This window comes from Schistosoma haematobium, chromosome 3 (genome assembly GCF_000699445.3).
Source record: "Schistosoma haematobium chromosome 3, whole genome shotgun sequence".
In the NCBI taxonomy this organism is placed as follows: Eukaryota; Metazoa; Platyhelminthes; class Trematoda; order Strigeidida; family Schistosomatidae; genus Schistosoma; species Schistosoma haematobium.
The window spans coordinates 16253824-16273008 of NC_067198.1; the positions used below are offsets into that span (position 1 = coordinate 16253824).

The 19185-nt window shown below is 33.2% G+C and overlaps 1 protein-coding gene across 1 annotated transcript in view; it reads left to right on the forward strand.

The window, feature by feature from the left end:
- The window catches only part of CDH24_1 (Cdh24p), a 74785-nt gene continuing 55600 nt past the window's right edge, over positions 1 to 19185 (forward strand). Inside the window, exon 1 of the mRNA XM_051213143.1 lies at positions 1 to 297. The gene's annotated coding sequence lies outside the window, so the exon portion shown is untranslated. The remainder of the gene's footprint in view (positions 298 to 19185) is intronic.

A 19185-nucleotide genomic window follows, 5' to 3' on the forward strand; every position in this document is an offset into this window, starting at 1 on the left:
AAACTGTTTTGCTATTGGATGAATTATGAACATTTAGTAAATACATTCAAGGTCACATTAGCAAAGGGCACTAATTATTCTAGGTAAGCAAACAAGATGTGCCATCACGAGATGAGGGTATTTTACTGACGATACAAATTCATCGCAATGCTAAGTTCCCTGGAAGATTCTGTTTAATGTGAAACAAAACGTTTGATGGACTTTTAAATATTTAAATAGTGGATTTCTGACATTTATTCTTGTGTTAACAACCTCTCGCCCTGTTTCTAGAAAACCCAACTTTTCGGATTAACCTAAGTACGTTAATGTTTAAATATTGTTTATCTACAATCCTGAATGTTAACAATTTGGAGTTTTTTAAATTCTAATATGTTTACTTCATCGTTAGTAATTTTATTTTTATTATTTGATCAGTAGTGTGGTTTTGCATTTATCATCATAAGAAAGCTACGTGAAGTAGGTGCAAATAGGTAGTAAAATAGACAGTGTTTTTATCGTCTATGGTATTTTCAAATAACTTATTGTTTCATCAAAATACCTGAGCAATTAACATTTATTATCTGGAGCTATCACATTGGGATGAGACAGCTTAATATATTTGAAGTCGTTAGTGGAATTACGTCCTTTTAAAATGTTTGGGAAGAATTTAGTGATGAGCTTGATATGAGCCGATTTGAGAAAGACAGGTGTCAGTTTTCCAACTTCTAAATAGAACTGGAAAGGCTGAAATGCTGGTAGCTGTTTGGTGTTTTAATGTTTCTAGATCAAATATTAGGGTTAGGATATAGACAATCGCCCATAAAATGAGGTTGTGCGTTTTTTCCAAATGACTTCCAAAAATTGATAAGAGACTAACTGTTAATAGAATTAGCAATTATAAATCACTAGCAGACTGAATGCATTAGTCATGTACAGGATACGTGGCTTAGATGACTGGTAGCCACTTATCAGACATCAGGTGGATCTATTTTACAGTAGTTACTTTTGGATACTTACCACTGATTAAGATTAGGGAACTTTAGTACATTATTCGACCTTATTTTTCTCATAGGATCGTGTTCATACTCTAAACATGGACTAAGTAAGTAACATCAAGGAATATTTATCTAGATTGATTTATCTTACCATAACGCGCGAAGTCGAGCTTCACTGGTGTGGATCATAGATATCCACATTTTAGAAATAATGGGTGACTATAATCATCTTCACACAAACATCTGTGAGTCTACTTTTAACACGGATACTTTAACTTTCTATCGTCTAAGTGTCATTTCCAATTCGCGGAAATCTATATCCTTCCAAATCATCGAATGAAAATTCACAGACGATTCTCTATTGACTGATAAGTTACGGTAGATTTTAAGAGCAGTATTCGTTTGAAGTTTGAACCATTACTTTAGTTGTAAAATATGAATTTCCCTACACTATTTGGATGTAAAGCCATCTTTCAGCCATTAAATATTTCCGTAACGGGACATTAATTACAAAGGGGATTACTAGGCGTTAGTTATGGTGTAAAGCCTGGGACAAATGTGCGTTGACCTAAGTAGCTATGATATAATTTTAGTATGAAAATTACTACTGGGATCCAGGTACATTCAGCTGATGAGTCACAAACAAGACTGGAGATGCATCCTTATTTCCTCTGCTAGCCACATACTGAGTAAGCTGTGACTCAGCTATTACAAAATGTATGCCAAAGATCCACACTAACAAAGTCATTTTACGCGCCAATAAATTCATATTTCGTATTCTTAATAAAAAATATATTTACCTGAGGTTTGGCTGTGTTTTAGTTTTATTTAAAATCATAATTGTGGAGTGTTTTTTAGCAGTTCATTATTTTTTGGAAGGCGGTTTATTTTTTTATTTACGCTATAACTGGGTGGTTTATAAATCTATTAAAAGTGTGATGTTTGTATTTATGTTTAGGGTAACAAGCTAGTGTTAACAGTTTTCCACCTTCAAGTTCCCGGTTAATGAATGACTAAATGTTTTGAAGAAAACAAGTTGTTATGTGAAAAGGCAATAATTTTCATATTTACGAAAAATCAAGTACAAGGATCATTAAGTCAGTCTGGATCAGCAAATGACCCTACACAAACATAGGTTGGCCCAATTTACCATATTATATTAGCACGACGAAATGAATTCGGAAAGATGAGTTGTAAAGGAATCGAAGTAATGTAGCAGAAATGATAATGGGAAAGGCTAAAAATTGCACATTTGATTCAGGAAGATAATGAAAAATGATGTGTGAGGGAAAAGTGAGACTCAAGATGTAGAGAAATATAAAGATTGAATTTAGAAAGCTAGAGAAAGAGGGAAACTCATCACAAACAGGCTTTTGTTGTTACTCAATTCGATCAGAAGATTGCGTGATCAAATGAGACTTCCATCTAGATATTCTTAGTCTCTAAATGAACCGTTTCTGTATAAGCGATAGTGAATAACATCTTTTATATGATGCTATATCACTGTCAAACATTGTTATACTCTAGATTTTTGCACCTGAAAAGCAGTGGCTAGAAAAGTCATTATGTTGGCAAGGTTTGTAATCTTTACATTATCAGATTTTATACACGATTAACTGTTAAGTTCTGATCACAGCTGTAAATATTTTACTGTTTGTTCATAAGAAATAGCGGAAATATTGAAATAAGTAGTGTTTTATTGCATTTAGGCATCCGTGATATTTGTGCAAATGTCATTGTCAATTTCAAATGTTGATTATACTTTCTCCAACATTGATTTTTGTAACACTTGGCTACATGTTGATTCTTAAATCTGAATTTTAGATGTGAAAATGTTATTTTTCAAAAATTTCGCTACCGTTTTGGCTTTCTTACAATGGCAAAATACTTAGGAAATACATTCTTTTAACCGTAAATTTTGTGTTTTGCTAAAAGAACTTTGAAATATATAATGATTATCTATGTGAAAATCTGGTTACATGTCATATATTTGGGAAGTAAAAAGCCCAAGCCTTGGTTTTATGTTTAGTTACTGTTACTAGTACAGTTATATCCTTAGTTATTACATTTTTGGTTCAATGATTTAGACAGTTGTCAGCGTAGGTTTACTTAGCTTTTAATTCAAATAATTATTGATAAATTGACATACATTAGTCGGCTGCCGGTTAGTTACTTAAGTAAATGTCAGTAATTAATAACAACCTTAAATTATGTAAGTTGTCTTAAGGTTTGAGTAAAAATTAGCATGCAGTTCCTTCAATATATAATAGACTTTAGGCATTTCATTAGAATGTTTTAATGGATTTTTGTTAGGAATAAATACAACTCTATGGTTTAAGAAGTAATATTGTTCAGAAGAAACGTTTCTTCGACATTATGTTTAAAAAGTGATACCAGCGTTCAAATCAAAACAGTCTTTGTATGAAGTTACTCTTGGTTTGGATAATATTATGTATTAATTATATGCATCCTCTTGAGGATTAAGAATTTTTATTTGACAAAAAATGATATGAAGGCTCAGAAGTAGAGTACAGAGTGTAGTGGACGAGACTTGATGGGATAAATTACACAGTGGCTTTGTAATATACGAAAATCATACATTAAATACATCATTTGTACACTTTCTTTGCGTTGTCCTTTACACACTCCGTTATTCCTCTAATTCTTCTGTTCTTTTGATCGCTCTCAGATTTCCTTCCTATTCCTTTCATTGAAATCTGCGGCCAGGCATTCCACTTCCGATTAGTGCTACATATCACATATCTTTCAACATGAATAGCATACACCACAGGAATGTTGATGAATTAAATTTTTACTCATCTCGAAAAATTACCACATTGTATTAGTTTTAGTCATCGTGTTTAGTTTGGAGGTCTTTTTTCCTTGTGCGTTGATACAAAGTTTATTGGCATGAACACTATTTAAGTGGTCTTCCATATCGGTAACGAACAACCATCAGGAGTAATTCGTGCTATATCCTGAGTTTAGCTTTTGGCGGTTTTTTCAGAGCAGCTTTATACATGAACTGAAAGAACTATACAACTAATCACATTTAAGTTCATAGAATTTTAAAATTGTAGTTGGTTCAAAGTGACGCTCATGATTCATTATTAATTCATCATCGTTTACATCCGTTTTCTCAATTAGTTGATTTTTCATTTAACTATAGTTCCTCCAGAGTTCCCGATACAAACCTCCCGGACGAAATCATTAGTCATGATTCATTTTAACATCAAATAGTCTTAGAGAAATGTTGTTGTAAACTACATGAAGAACATTCACTTGGTATTGTTTGGCTTGTATCTTCCCATTGAGGTTTAAGACTGCAATTGATCAGTCTGTTATTGGCATATGTGCATACTGTGCGTTTGCCTCGATATTGCCTTAATTCACAAGCTTTTTGTAAGCAATGGGGGGATAGTGGCTAGCAGTGGAATGCAGTTTGACGCGCGTTTCGTCCTATGCAGTTGCATCAGCTGACGAGTCCCAAATAGGACGAAACGCGCGTCCTGGATCCCACTGCTAGCCATTACCCATCATTACTTACATGAAGAACAGTTGGAAGACATCACTGCCATCTCTCTGGTAAAAATTGTCCCAAGTTCTCATAGACTGTCTATTGTATATTTACCTACCTAATCAACGTTTTAAATATCCTAATAATTCTCTTATAAATCATATGATGATATACTTAATGGAGTGAAATTTGTTTTAAAAGGTCTGTTTCTACAGAAAATTATGTGAAATATAGACAATAATATGTGTTTGTCTCTTTGTTAAATGTAAAAAGAATTCTTGAGTTACATTGGTCATATTATCGTTTGTGTTTTCTTTATAACAAATTATTGATGAGGCGTGTATGCATCAGGACGTTAAGAGAACAAGTTTTCTTTTAAAAGTTAGTGGATTAGTGATTTGTTTGTGTCGACAATGTGTTGCTTTGTTTCGTTTTGTTTTTTAGTATTAAAACCAACCAGAAAAGAGTTTATCTGCATATTAAACTTTATCTGTCGTAATGATAGCAAAACTTTATTTTATAAAGATGGATTTCTGTAAAGGTAAAATAATACTAATAAAACTAGGTAAATGATTTTACTCTATATATTCAGTTGGTGTTAATTACTTGTATCTTCCCATTGTTACTCTATATATGTTGTTGAAAATCAAGCTGGGCCAACAATTTCACTCTAGTTTATTTCATTCTTTTTGTGCTTAAGTGTAAATGTCCTAGTGGACATCAGAAAAAGAAAGGTAGAAAACATATTCTAAAGGAATCATTAAATTTAATTAATCAAATAAGGTAACAGATGCGTGTGCACATACATAGATAGATGCGAATACACTGATTAACATTTCTTACTAACCTTATTTAGTGTTATGAAGATGAATGACGATGAGTATAGTTTCAACACATAAATCACAGGCTAAGTAAGCAGCAACAATTAAATGATAAGTTATCTGATTTATACCCGTATTTTACCAGAGAGGAATACAGAGCAATGAATAGATTTGTCTTAGCTGTTTGCTTTTTATAATATAATGGATATGATAAGATTAGGGAGTAATTAGTACTAGACATAATTATTCCTGTTTTTCAAACAAAAAACAATTTTTACTGATACGAAAGAACATGTACAATCGTCTAGTTTATTATTATGCAGAAATCTGTCATGCAGTATTTGGTATTACCACTGAATTAATTTAACATAAAGCATTTAATGAAAGTTTCAATAACTTGTCATAATTAATTATACATAGTATGATTGATTGTCTGCACAAGTTTTTAATATTCTTAGTGGGAAACAGTTTTAGATTTTTAGTCAGAAGAAAAACTATCTTACGAGTAGTCTTAGAAGTATTTATATCTATCATTCCTCATGAAAATCGAGGTGAATAGATTGGACATTGTTTGTTTAAATGTTTGAGATCTCAAATAGGTAAAAACGCTAATTTCAATCCATGAGTATTGCAACAGTAAGAATATCATAGATCATATTACCAAATAGTAGAATATGCTTCACTTGAACTTTATTCAAACTGATTGTTAAATCAAGACAACTTGAGGACAAAAATGTAGTCTGCTAAGTGTTACCGGGAAAACTTGCTTGATGCCCCTTCATAGGCGAGTTATTCGGCTGAAGTATATGTGGGATAGTTAAGACAATTAGATGTCTAGGCCGTGTGCGAGTTATGTGTTCTTAAGCACCGTTTGGCACAGAAAAGGGTCGATAATGTTAAGGATCATTGGGTAAAACGTTTTTCGTTTATTCACTATATTAATATGAATCAGTAGAACAACTTCCTAAAACTGTTAGCATTCAAGATATTGCAGTGGTTTGGAGTTAGATTATTAGATTGGTTTATTTGGATTGAAGTAATTTGGCACAGTAAACTTACTCTTCTTCCCTTTATAAGCTTCATCTTCGTCGTTAGATTATATCATGTATTTAGGCATTCTCTCGCTTCCCAGGCTTTATCTATTTCGAAAAGTATGGAAATAACGTACAGTGCTGTGATAAATGAGTACGCTCATATAAATAAAATAAGCATGTACAGAACAATATTAGTAGGATATACCAAATAAATGGATTTCTATAAAATCTAGTCATCATTAAGGCCTTGATGACACGTGAAATTTAGTCACTTAATAGTGATTGTCGTGGATTTAATCTGATTTTTTAATTATTCAGTGACTAAGTATCCGTTTCTCACAGCAAGGCTAAAAGTGAATGGGTCTGAGTTATAGTGAAGAAAATGTTCTTATCTGAGATCCAGACTTGTGAATTAACCATTCTTACTATATGGAGTACGTTAATCCACGAATCTAATATTAATTTTGGATTTGCGAAATTTTTCTTTCATTATCATTTATAGCAAAGATTTGTATTGAGTTTAATGTTTTCAAGTATCTTTCTTGACCTTTCCAGTGATAGTTTAATTACTTGGTATATTGGATATTTTAGAAACACTAATGTATTTTGTCAAACATCACTGATTTAAAGAAAGTACCTATAGGTATTGGTTCTCTCCTAAATATCATTATACCATTGATAGTATTTATGCATTATAAATAAACTTGAAAAGAAAAACAGGAGGGAAGAGAAAAAAAATATAGAGAATGTCTTTAGAAAGAAAAACTAACAAACTAACTAATCAGTCAATTGTAAGTGGTTTCAAATCACCATGGTAATAGTGTCCAGTTCATTTAGCAAATGGAGAAAAAAACCATACAAGCATTCACTATTTTAATCAAGTATGTATGATTGTTTCTTTTCTATTGTTTTGTTTATTCACGATTAACTTAATTTCACATTTATTGAATAATTCAAATGGTTTCTAATTTTCTGTTGGCAAATTTTAATTTACGCGTATTGATTGTATTTATTAGAAAATTACTGTAACCTAAACTTTGTTCATTTGTGAAATGAGTAAAATACATCATAAACTATTTATAGGTTGACCATGGTATGTTTTATTCATCGTAGTGATTTTTAAAGATAAGGTTGTGTTGGCTGTGTACTTGACCATCTCTGTAGAGAGATTATTATATAGATGCTTCAGAAGCAATTAAAGAGATATTGAGATACATTTACATAGTACATTTTTTTGCGTACTCAACTTTGAATCAGGTTAGGGATATTGCTTGGCCGTTTAAACTGAATGTACATTGGGAGAGATTCGAACTCTCAATCTACTTAATAAAAGGCGAAAAATATGTCACTGCTCAGTTAGTAAATAGTTTTAAATACGTTTTGGAAATAAATTGAAAATGATTAATCACACAGTCGTTTGTTTAGCCGACACAACGTTTTTTGACAGGCTAGTTTCTATCATGCGGTTTGTTTTTGGTATGGTAATAACGTAGGAAGTGCCGTTATCAAGTAAAGAATACTTGGGTCAATGAATAACTGTTACATTTTTGATCAGTATAAAACAATATGTGGATGCGGAAACTAACAGTGAATGTCTTTAATGTGTTCAGAAAAGAAAAGATGAACTGTGAAAGTGACTAGTGTTTGAAGGTTTATTGATACTATGGTAAAACATTTTCCTATTACTTTCAAATTTCTAATGATCATCTGGCTAATATCAATTCAAGAAAAAAGTTTCAAATTCACCAATCCTTCATGAAATGATCTTTTGTTTAGTGATTTCCTGTTCAGTGTTCCTGAGAAGCCTCATGATACTATTTCTTAATTAAGTATTTGCAGTCCTCACTCAGTGCAATAAATCTTGTTCATAAATAATTTGATGTGCCTAAATATTAACAGAAAAGAAAACCTTAACTTACAACTATTTAAAGCTGACTTTCAGTTATCAGATTCAAGGTTATTAGTTTTACTCATATAACTTTACTTTAGTGGGATAAATTAATGAGGTAAACCTAAGACGAAAAAAATATATGGATTATATATTTTTCATGCTAAGTCTGTCATTTACTTAGAAATATGACACTACCTGATGTAGATGTAAGATTACATAAGTCATATGTTGGTCAGAATATTTTCTATTACCGGTCTTAGTGATTTATTGGTGGCTTGAATTGTTTAGGTATTTTGTAAGCTTATATATCATGACCTGTGAATTCGGGTATCATGAAATGTATTCATTAAAGTTATCTATGAAACACAGAACATATTAACTTGAGATTATTTACTCTTAATAAATTTCTTGCTTTTGTATTTCATACTCTCACTTAGTAATGTGAAATCATGTTGCAATAAGAAGCATTTATTTGGCTTTCTATTTACCACTCTGGGTGTAACCGATACAACGTCTTCTAAGTGTCATGGGTTTCTTATGGTTTGAAAAAAGTTTTTTAAACAGTCTAGTGATGATAAACAAGACGTTTAGTACTGTTTACTTTTTATTATCTGACTCCAAACATTTAAACTTTTGCACATTGGTCAGCCAGGTTTTCAAGTTGGATTTTAGGACTGTCTATTCTCATAAAAATTTACCAACAAACTATTTTTATTTTTAAGTATTAGGTTATAGATCCAAAGTGTTTGAACTGATTGTAATTGTATAGAATATTGTACTGTTCATCGACGTATCTCATTAAGCCTGGTTATTGGTACGCAGTCTATTGTAACTCAGAATTTATGAAGATACTTGGTTCTTTCTAGCATTTTTATTATACCATTTGGTAGTATACATCGTGGGTTTTAAGTTCAGTGTTCTTGGTCTTGATGTATCACTTCATAGATGCGTTATCGACTCAAGTTCACTCCATCTGATTTGGTTCCAGTTCTAGAGTAGTATTGTTAACTTTTCACATGATAGGTTAATTTTAAAGCTTAGTATATTAACTGGTGCATTGTTTTTGAATTGAATTCACTTCATTTTCCTACAGGTATTGTTTCAAGTGTTTTCTCAAATGATAATAACTTGATTCGGTGAAGTGCAATTAACTACTTAAGAAGTATTGATTTTCAGTAAGCTTTTCCTCAAACCAAATTTATTCCTTTGTTTGTATCTTTCTCTACCTTGCTAGTTCTGGATTTTGATATCTTGCTGTTTATTACTTGAAGTTGATCAATAAAATTAATAAGTCGTCCACTTTAATCTTATATATACGTTTTATTAATGTTTTAAGAATTTTGTAATTTTTTCTTGAAGAGTCGAGTTAAATCTACAGTATATAAAGATCACTAGTATCAGTGAACTCAATGTAGAATTGTTTCAGTTCTCAGAACCGGAGTTCGAAATGCGACTTTAAAATGTTTTATTGGTTATCTAATGCAAGATACATATCTGCTTATTATCTCCACTTCATGTACAGATTATCGTTAGCTTTATATGTCAGTTAATGAAATCTTAATTGATATATACATATAACTTCTAGAGTTACTGCCGGTCCCGAGCCTGGGTTAAGGAGGAGGGTTGCGCATGGGGTCGTCAACCCTATCTCATAGAAAAATCTCACTAAAAAACGCCAACCAGATTAAACAAACTAAATAATTTAAACTCCGGGTTGAAGGAGGAATTATAACACCTCATAGTGAATGCCGAAATCCTTCTGAAGTCACGAGGTCTATGCTTTTTCTAACAACCAGAGCAACAATTTTTATAAGTACACGGAATATTCAAGCAGTGTGGGAGACCGGAAGGACCAAACAAATAGCAACGGAAATGAGGAGATACAACTTGGCGGTCCTCGAAATCAGCGAAACCCATTAGACCCAAGCTGGACAGCAAAAGCTGGATGCGGAAGAGATGCTGCTGTACTCCGGTCACGAGAAGGAAAATGCTCCACACACTCAGAGAGTTGCTCTAATACTGTCCAAAGAAGCACGCAATCCACTTATAGGATGGGAATCTCACGGATCCAGAATCATCAGAGCATCCTTCAAAACAAAGGAGGGAATTACAATGCATTTTATCCCTTGTTATGCACCCACCGATGATAGCAACGATGACGATAAAGATCAGTTCTACTCGAGGCTGCAATCAATCATAGAGAAGTGCTCACGAAAGGACCTGACAATCCTAATTGGAAATCTAAACACCAAAGTCGGAATGGAGAACAACGGTTATGAAGATATCATGGGACGACATGGACTCGTTGGGAAAAAGGAAAAAGAATGGTGAGAGATTTGTGAATCTATGTGCACTCAAAAAATTGGTTATAGGCGGCACAATATCCACACAGAAACACATACACAAAGCTACATGGGTCTCACTAGACCACATCACGGAGAATCAGATAGATCATATTTGTACCAATAGAAAATTCAGAAGGACAATGGAAGACGTGAGAACTAGGAGACGAGCTGACATAGCTTCAGATCACCACCTGGTGGTTGCCAAGATGAAATTGAAGCTAAAGAAGCATTAGAAAACTGAACAAACAGCATTAAAAAGGTTCAATACGGCCTTCCTTCGAGATACTGATGAACTCAATGAATTCAAGATAACTCTCAATAACAGGCTCCTATCCTTACAGGATCTACTTAAAGAAGAAGAAACTACCATGGAGGACAACTGGAAAGGGATCAAGGTAGCTCTAACTTCAACATGTCAGGAGGTTCTGGACCGAAAGAAGCATTGTCATAAGGAATGGATCTTTATGAAAACCCTTGACAGGACTCAAGAAATGAAGAACAAAAAGACAACAATTAATAACAGCCAAACAAGAGCATATAAAGTCAAGACACAAGCCGAATACACCGAAGCAAACAAGCAAGTGAAGAAGAGCATTAGAGCCGACAAGCAAAAATACCTGGAAGACCTAGTGGCGACAGCGGGGAAAGCAGTAACAGAAGGAAATATAAAACAATTGTATGACAACGAAGAAACTGACAGGGAAATATAGTAAACCAGAGAGACTCGTCATGGACAAAGAAGGCAATACCACCACCGAGATTCAAGAACAGAGGAACAGATGGGAGGAGCACTTCAAAAAACTTGAATCTACCAGCTTCGTTGAATCCAACGAACATCGAAGCTGCACACACAGACCTTCTTATAGATGTCACTCCACCAACGATCAAAGAAATCAGGCAAATCAAGAATGGGAAAGCAACAGGACTTGACAACATACCAGTTGAAGCACTAAAGTCAGACATAGAAGTAACTGCAAGTATGCTTCACGTTCTATTTAGGAGGATTTGGAGGAAGAACAATTGCCGACAGACCTGAAAGAACGATTCCTCATCAAGATATCAAAGAAAGGAGATCTGAGCAAGTGTGAGAACTACAGAGGTATCATACTACTGTCGGTACCAGGACATGTTCTCAACAGAGTGTTGATGAACTGGATGAAAGACTCAGTAGATGCACAACTTCGAGATCAGCAGGACGGATTCCATAAGGATTGGTCGTGGGCAGACCAAACCGCGACATTATGGATCATTGTTGAACAATCTGTTGAATGGAATTCGTCACTATACATCAACTTCATTGACTATGGGAAGGCGTTTTACAGTGTGGAAAGGAGGACCTTAAGGAGCCTTCCTCGATACTATGGTATACTCAAGGAAATCGTCAACATCATCCAGAATCCATGCGATGGACTATACTGCAAAGTCGTCGATAGAGGGCAGCTCACCGATACATTCAAAATGACGACTGGTGTCAGACAAGTCTGTTTACTCTTTCCCTTTTCTCTTCTGGTGGTTGGTTGGATTGTCATTACCTCCACATCTGAAGAGAAGCACGGAATACAATGAACAGCTGGGAATCAATTAGAAGATCTGTCCCGTCTCTCCCATACTTACGAACAAATGCAGATGGAGACAATTAGTGTAGCAACAGCCTCTGTATCAGTAGGCCTCAACATACACAAAGGAAAAACAAGATCCTTAAATACAAATGGAGAAAACCAACCCAATCACACTTGATGAAGAAACTCTGAAACAGGTGGAAACCTTTACATTCCTGGCCTGCGTCATCATCGATGAACAAGGAGAATCTGTTGCAGACATAAAGACAAGGATTGGCAAAGCACGGTCAGCATTTCTACAATTGAAGAACATCTGGAACTCAAAACAACTGTCAACTAATATCAAAGTGAGAATCTATTATATGAACGTCAAGACAGTCCTATTGTACGGACTGAAACTTGGAGAACTATTACAACCATCATCAAAAATGTACAAGCATTTATAAACAATTGTCTATGTTAGATAATAAATGTCTGTTGGTCGGATACAATCAGCAACAGCCTACTGTGGGAGAGGACAGACCAGCTTCCAGCCGAAGAAGAAATTAGGAAAAGACGTTGGAAGTTGATAGGATATATAATGAGGAAATCACCAAACTGCATCACGAGGCATACCCTAACTTTGAGTCCTGAAGGGAAACGGAAAAGTGGAAGGTCGAAAAACGCAGGGCGTCGAGAATTGGAAGCACACATGAAAAGGATAAATAGCAACTGGAAAGAACTGGCAATGTTTACTCAGGACGGGGTTGGATGGAGTGCTGGTGGTCGACCAATGCTTCTCGACGACGGGTAGCAGGCGTAAGGAAGTAGAGAAATGTCAGGTTAATAGATACCAAAAGACATGAGAGATAAGTGATTACTTTTCTTTAATTGTTGAATAGAGTAAACGATTAGAAAATTGTTGTTATTAAATGCACATAAGAAGACGTAGATACTACTATACCTCAGGCAATTATTTTGAGCTACACAGGACAGTGGCTCAGTGGTTAAGGTGTTCAGATTTCATCCACTATGTTACAGGTCTGAACCCCTCTCCGTCTACTTCTATTTGAACCGCCAATTAGTGTCTATTGCTCTCGAAATTGAAGTATGACTATAAGCTAAGTACATGAATATATACCTTTTTCAGTTAAACAAAAGACAGTCATGGTTATAATTCAAACATGATTATTGATGTTTGTCAATAGAAATCCACTCAGTAAATTGTTGTTACCTCGGTATTCGCTTTATATTGAATTAAGCATTGCATTAATAATTTCTACCCATTTCATTCAAGGTTGATTATCGCATAACTTTCAAAAGGGTAAGATAATAATAATGATAGTGATAATAATAATAGTATCAGTGATATTAGTAATAATATGGTCCATTGTGTTAGTCTCAGATTGAAGTAAATTGGAAATATCCTTTATATATTCATCAGATTAGCTGTATGTGTTTGTATCTGTATAGACTAGTTATTTTTTCGGAATAATTATAATTCTTTCAAAAACTCACTCTCATATTTTCTAAACAAAATATTTTATTGCTGTTAGAAATGGGAGACTTTTTCATGTATATCTGGATTAGTATTGAAAATAATTAATATGAATAACAGAAACAGGGAGTGAAAGTTATGGAGATAGAAAAAGACGGCTTACTTGATACATTCCACCATTGAGAAAGTGGTGGGGTAGCTATGGAAAGGATTTTAATTCTGTTCATTTGTTTCATTTTTCTCTAATTTTCTATACAACTTTCATGTTTTTTTTACAGTATCAATTAATAAGGAAAAATAGTAATAATTAGATAGCTCATTCTAACTGTTGAATATATATATATTCTCCATTGATTGCACCTGATATATCTGTGCATACCTCGTTCTAACTTAATGTAAGTTGCTGATTAAACAAAATCAAACGAGTAGTGTGAATAATCAATCTTCATTTAAAGAAAAATATGTAAGAACGGTAGTATTTGAAAGATTATACCGATATTTACATGGTGTGAATGATAAATATTGTGAAAACATGTTATTTAGAGATTAGATCCTAAGCAATTAGTTGTCCACCAATTGGGATGGATGGTTGAACTATTGGTTTGGTTTAATTTTTTCAGCCAAACTAACTACTTCATTTGATTAAAACTTATTTGTCTTTGGATGACACGATTGGCATTTCAGTCGAATGGTACTGGGTTCGAGTCCTGGTGTGGATACCACAGAGATGCAAAAATACCCAGCTATCGAGTTCAAAATAGGACTGAACGTGAACCCTGGATTCCATTGCCATTCCTTAACCAACTTCACTGAAATTATTTGTTTTAGTTTAAGAGAAGTGTATCTCACTTCAGATCAGTTGTGTGCCTTTTTTGTTCAAACAACAATTTCGCTAAAATATATTCGGTATTCATAAAGAAAGTGAAATTTAACCGGAAATCAGGTTCTTTCAGTTAGTTAATGCGTTAGTAAATTTATCTGCTGGTCTAAATCTGGCAATAATACTCATTTTTCGTTGTCTTATAATTTTACATAAATATAGTTACCAATTGTAGGTTTAATAGTTTAACCCGTGTGATTTGATACTGCTTCTGCGATGATTATCTAAGTTAGCAAATCCAACTGTTCATTAAGTTGCGTAGACAAATAAATACATGCTTTATATAATGGATTTACTTTAGCTAGACAACCATTAAAAAACATGGGCCAGTAAATACTGAGACTCCACAGGACTGTGCACCCACGATCCCCATACTACACACTCTTGTACTTGGACAAAATTTCATCCCAACGCCATCAGCTTTCTCAAGGTTGTCTAGCTAAATGTGATATAAACTACATATTAAAATATGTGTTTCATCGACATACAGCGAAAGATTATCTATTTGTTTACAGACAAATCTCTTATTCACGTGCTATGTGAAACATTGAATAGTTTCAAGACTGACTTAATCATTGGGGAACATTATTTAAGAAACAATAAAAATGTTATCTTCTGTAAGGACTTTTCTTCAGTGATGAATTAAGTATTGAGTGATTATCGGGTGGTTGAAGTAATTATTGTAATTTAATTAGGTTAATCAGACCCACTCACTTTGACTCAATTAATACTGTTTTATCAAGTGTTTCGTTTTGGCATTAAAGAATAGATTTTCCTTCAAATAAATAAAAAAATTCGATACATCAGCGAGAAATCAGTAGTTTATCCGAATCTCCACTCAATCAAGCATCAATTTATTTTGAAGTTATATAATTTTTGTCGAGTTCCATACGTCACGAAGCCTAATCTCATAGCTTCTTTTTTATTACGTACAACCCTACCACAACAGTCGTGATCACCCTTAAGGTATGCAGATCAGTCAATTAATAAAATAACCTTGACCAATTTCAGTAGATTAGTTTACCGAAAATTCAGTAACTACATTTTTTGTCATTAAATCGACGACAAATTTAATTGTTTATCTTAATTCGGTACGAATAATCCTATTGATCAAATGTCGATTAGTTTATATTCTAAATAGATTTGAATTAACCTTGTTTTATATTCAATTTATATTCAATTTCTTACTACTATTATTATTTAAAAAAATTTCGCTGTAAAATAAAGCTATGAATCTATAGTTTGTTTATTTTACACTGTGTTTATTTGTTCTATATATAGAAGGTTGTCATTACTATTAGATTTCATATGATAAAACCACTGAGAACTAAAAAAATTAGGACTATCGAATACTTCTCTGTTTTTAGTAATTTTTCAGCTAATGTAAGTCTACAGTTAAAATTATGTTTAACAAAAAATGATATGTCAATATTGAGATCATGAATTAATCAATGTTAGTCCACCGCTGAAAACTTGGAAGCACTTGATGGCTGTTTCGTTCTAATATGGGACTCCTCAGCAGAGCTCCTCCACGATTTCTCACGTAGGACTCAAACCCAAGACCTTCGATTTCGCTCGAGAACGCTCAACCTCTAGACCACTGAACAGGCATTCAATGGTGTTAATGTCAAATTTCAATCGATCCATGATCTTACACAACCTTACATCCATTGTTTGAAGTGGATGACTGTCTCCACCCAACACGGATTGAACTCCACTAGTCATAGGTTCTCACTAGAACTGCTAGAATTACCTCCCAAAGCTAGCCGCTAGTGAGTACATGATAATTATCAGTATAGGGTTGATCGATTCATGATCTCAATCTCCACAATACTACACTGATATGTCAATATGTGTTTCAAATTAATAGGAAATTTACTTGTGTATCAATTAGTAGTCGCGTTTATCTTCCACTCGTATCGGTGAACAAAGCAGATTTTAAAGAATTGACTTCCTCATTGTTGTTAGATTTCTAGACGAATTAATTTTACACGGATTTGTGAATTCCTGTGGGTCAGTATTAGGATTTCTTAAGTAAGAACTATATAAATGGATGATCTCTGGGTATTTATTATTTAACTTTCAAACTTGAGAGGTAGTAGATTTAAAAACTGACCAACTAATTTAAAGTGTCTTTTGCTTCATCTTTGCACATTATTTTATTTCAAATTTGTAACTATAGTATTTCATAAGTAAACAAAGTTATACCATCTGTGTAATGTAGATAAGGGAAAATGGAGTATCGTTGGATTTAATCCTAAAAAGAGAAACTAACCTTTCAAACTGTAGTTGTTAGATTCCAAACGGATTTTGTAAATTAACAAACAAAATTGTAATCAAGATTCAGTTAATAAACACATATATTTACTAACTTTCTTAATATTATCAGAGTACACTCATCATTTCATTACTGTTTACCTTTCAATATTACCAGAAAATGATTTTGTTTCTAGTTACTCAGTTATTAAATAATCTCTTTTATATGTGTTACATAGTTGATCAAAGAATGGTTCTGAGAGAAATGATTGTAAAAAAGAACTGTTCCCAATCGATTTTCTTGTTTTTAATATTTAAAGTAGATTATGTTTTCACTCTGTTAGGTATACAGTATTATTAATTAGCCTTTACAGATCTACAGTATATCTGGTCGATCTGCATCGTAAGCACCGAAACTTTGTCTATAACAAAAGTGAAATATAATCCGTAAGCAACTGTTATATGATCATTCACTGATAACAAATATTTTCACCCGAAAAATGAGATACCAAACAAATAAAACTAATCACAATCATTTTTCCTTGTGATTACTTAGTGAATTGACAGGAATTGATATTAATTATTTGGCGATAAGTTCAGTCAAGTTGATGAACAGTAGAATAGGTTACATTTACGCATACAACACTTATAAATCAAAATATACGTTGAGAAAATTTTTCTAATATAATATGTTTTAATAGTTGAATTCATGAGTTATTCTAAGCTAGACCACCATTGAAAACGTAGAAGCACTGGATGATCATTTCTTCCTAATACGGTACTCTTTACGAGTTCTAGTGGGAAGCTATGACTAGTGGAGTTCAATCCGTGTTGGGTGGAGACAGTCATCCACTTCAAACAATGGATGTGAGGTTGTGTAAGATCATGAATAGATTGAAATTTAACATCAACACCATTGAATGCCTGTTCAGTGGTCTAGAGGTTGAGCGTTCTCGAGCGAAATCGAAGGTCTTGGGTTTGAGTCCTACGTGAGAAATCGTGGAGGAGCTCTGCTGAGGAGTCCCAGGTTTCAAGTTTTCAACGGTGGTCTGGCTTTAATTGACTCATGAATGCAACTATTAGAATTACTACAATCTCCACAAATCCCCATTCGCATATATTATAATTTTTTTAAAAAATTTATTCTTTTCTACATGTTCTTATTTATTCTCCAATTAATATAAAATAAGATATATGAGAATTCGTTTTTATTCATCAAAATATTTTTCTTACAATAATATCATATGTATACATCTCATTTAATACGTTTCTCTGACTTTTCATGTTTTTTGAAAGTTACATGTTAAAATATGAAAAAAAAAGAAAAGAAATCAAATCAATTGTAAGAATAAAACAAGAAAATGTTTAAAAATCTATTATTTCTGAATTGTTTTTCTTTCTATTTTGTTTTCTTACCTGAACATAGAAACTGATTGTGTCGTGATTAAAATTCAATTTGAACTTTTTTATTTTGAAAAAAAGAGGAGTAAAATTCAATTCTTTTCATCATTTGTATCGATAAAAGTTTGAATACACAGATCGACTAACTTATGAATAGGAGCAATAGATTTTTTTTGTCCATCATCAAAATTTAAATGTTCTAGAATAGAATGTTATTTTATTTCATATTAGTGTTTGTTGTTATACGTATATCTGGTTGATATTAAAAGTATACGTTAATCTAACTGATTGTATAATTAGTGTGAACTTGTACCTATATAGTGCACATCGGCTTAAGATTTTCTCTCTCTCTCTCTCTCTCTCTCTCTATATATATATATATATATATATATATATATATATATATATATATATATATATATATATATTGCTTCGAGGCTGGTACTTATTATTGCCTTTGAATGATTATAGAAACTAAAGTATTTGGGTGCGTTGATCATTTTATTTATCCTTCAGGTCGCGTCAACCCGAGTTGGTTGGTTTGTGTCGGACAAAATTTTGGCAGGATTTCAGAAAGTTCACTTAGTTTTTACCAACTTGCATCAATTTTGGAATAGATGAGATGTCTATCTGTTAACCAAATGAGGATTGTAATATGCTGGGTGGTAGTTCGACGTGTCTAACTCTACGGCTATAGTACATAGTCTTTCAAAGTAGAGGATATAAGTAGGCCGCAGGATTTTGATTACATGTGTAGTTGAAACATTGCTCATTTATTGTGTGAGACCACAGAGTCAACAGTAGTGAGATTAGTCGTAGGATAGTACTAGGCAAAAATGGAAAGTCGGTTGATGAGATCATCAACTTATATGGTTTGTAGGTGTGATATACTTGTATAACTACCATCTTGACTGGTTATGTTGGCTGGTGTAGGTCTAGGTTGGGAGGATGCTAAGGAGGGCCAAACTACAAAGTAACATCACTCCATGAAGTTATAGATCGTCAGACAACCATCTAGGTAGGTATGAAC